The 2,192-nt window shown below is 42.7% G+C and overlaps 3 non-coding genes across 3 annotated transcripts; 2 read left to right on the top strand and 1 right to left on the bottom strand.

The window, feature by feature from the left end:
- TRNAV-UAC (transfer RNA valine (anticodon UAC)) lies at positions 1–73 on the bottom strand. Its single transcript has one exon. It is a non-coding gene; the product is annotated as a tRNA-Val (tRNA).
- A 284-nt stretch (positions 74–357) lies between these two features.
- Positions 358–443, top strand: TRNAR-UCU (transfer RNA arginine (anticodon UCU)). The gene is given in 2 exon segments: positions 358–394; positions 408–443. It is a non-coding gene; the product is annotated as a tRNA-Arg (tRNA).
- Positions 444–739: 296 nt separating this feature from the next.
- On the top strand, positions 740–822 carry TRNAL-UAA (transfer RNA leucine (anticodon UAA)). Its single transcript has one exon. It is a non-coding gene; the product is annotated as a tRNA-Leu (tRNA).
- Positions 823–2,192: the final 1,370 nt, after the last annotated feature.

Genomic DNA, 2,192 nt, shown 5'->3' with positions numbered 1-2,192 from the left:
TGGTTCCACTGGGGCTCGAACCCAGGACCTTCTGCGTGTAAAGCAGACGTGATAACCGCTACACTATGGAACCTCTCGCCGCACAGCCGTGCCAGGATGAAATAATAGCACACAAAGACCTTTTTTTCTTACTATGTGGAATAGGAGAGAGTTAATGCCTGGCGATCGTTCGTGAGGAGAAACTTTCAAGCAGATTTCGGACGCTGAAGCGCAACTCCCGCCCGCACTTCTTCTAGGTGACATGGACCCTTCCGTTTCTCCAAGAAAGAAAGCGTGGCCGGATGTGCCGGCGTGAGTGCCCCGGACAGACATCACTCCTGTCTTGATGTAAACGACGCGGAGAACGTTGGGGCATCTGGCTCTGTGGCGCAATGGATAGCGCATTGGACTTCTAGATAGATGGAGGCATTCAAAGGTTGTGGGTTCGAGTCCCACCAGAGTCGTTCTTTTTAAGTAAGAAAACACGATTCGTTCACTTTGAAGGAAGTGATTTCTCTTCTGTGTGGTGTGTGGTGTCCTCAGCCTTGGAAGTGTTAGGAGTCCCACTCCTTGAGTTTGCTCCACCGCTTTCAAGTGCCTCCAGGGTTTCTGGGGACCCGTGAGAGTTGCTGACTTTCCTCCTATCCCACCTCCGAGTTGTCCTTTCACATCCGGAATAAAACTTTATTTAATTGCTCTACAATTTTTCTGCTGCTCAGTATTAACCAAATTGCGAAAAATAAAATGTTTTTTAATAGCTACCAGAATGGCCGAGTGGTTAAGGCGTTGGACTTAAGATCCAATGGATTTATATCCTCGTGGGTTCGAGCCCCACTTCTGGTACAAACATACTTCTTTTGTTTTGTTTTGTTTTTGTTTTCCCCAATAGTTTTAGGTGCTCAGCGTGAGTGATTAAGTAGCAATGACCTTTTAATCTGAAAGTTTATTTCAAAGAAAGTGTAGCAAAAACTTCAGAACTACTGGTTTCCAAATAAAGTGTAAACGACTGCTGAAACTACCACTTTGTAGGGAATGGGGGTGGGGGGCACGTAACTTTTTGAAATGAGTCAACAATTTTTGAATTTCATTGAAGTATAGTCGACTTACAACAATGTGTTAATTTCTGCTGTACAGCAAAGTGACATATATATATATATATTCTTTCCGATTATGGTTTACCCCAGAATATCAAATACAGTTCCCTGTGCTATATACAGTAGGACTTTGTTGTTTTTCCATTCTATATATAATAGTTGGCATCTATTAACCCTAAACTCCCAGTCCATCCCTCCCCCATCTCCTCTCCCCTTTGGCCACCACAAGTCTATTCTCTATGAGTCTGTTTTTCGTTTCCTGGATATGTTGATTTTTGTCGTATTTTAGATTCCACAAATAAGTGATATCATGTGGTATTTGTCTTTCTCTTTCTAACTTCACTTAGTATAACAATCTCTATGTAGTCAATAGTTATTATGTGGCATTTACCATTCTAAACACTGAGGTGGGAATGCAATTTTTAAAAAAAAAAATAAAAATAAGCCAAATAGAAAATAACTGTAACAAAAAAATACAAAGTCCTTTCCTACAAGGTTTTTGCCAAGTGGCACTTGCAGGACAGAGCAACAGAGGGAAGAGATGGTTTATAAACAAGCAAATAAATTGGAGAATTTGAGATGGCGATAAGCACTGCAAAGAATTAGGTGGGGTGGCACAATAAAGTGCATAGAAATTTCTCAGGACAAACTTATTCCATTTGGTTATGGAAATCAGTCACCTTGATTGGAATTTTCTCCCATCTCTCTAACAAACAGAAACTTCCAAGGACGGAGACTGCCCATCCTCATCCACTAAAATCCTCCCTGACCCACTGCCCTTGCTCAACTCTCCATTCAATCATCCAACAGTGGGGTTTTGTTGTTGTTGTTTGGTTGGTTTTTTGGTTGTTTTGTTTGTTTGTTTGTTTGCCTGCACCCACAGCATACAGAAGTCCCTGGGCCAGGGACCAAATCCTCACCACAGCAGTGACTTGAGTCACAGCAGGACAAAGCCAGATCCTTCACCCATTGAACCTCCCAGGAATTCCTCAACAGTTTTTGACAGCTTGCTTCGTGCCAGCCACTCACCCAGGCACTGGGGGGTGTACAGAAAGTTCCTGTCCTCACAGCAGAAGCATTCTTGAAGGAAAGGCACACCCATTAAACATGTGTTGAAGG

This window comes from Phacochoerus africanus, chromosome 4 (genome assembly GCF_016906955.1).
Source record: "Phacochoerus africanus isolate WHEZ1 chromosome 4, ROS_Pafr_v1, whole genome shotgun sequence".
In the NCBI taxonomy this organism is placed as follows: Eukaryota; Metazoa; Chordata; class Mammalia; order Artiodactyla; family Suidae; genus Phacochoerus; species Phacochoerus africanus.
This window is presented reverse-complemented; position numbering and strand designations above follow the sequence as displayed.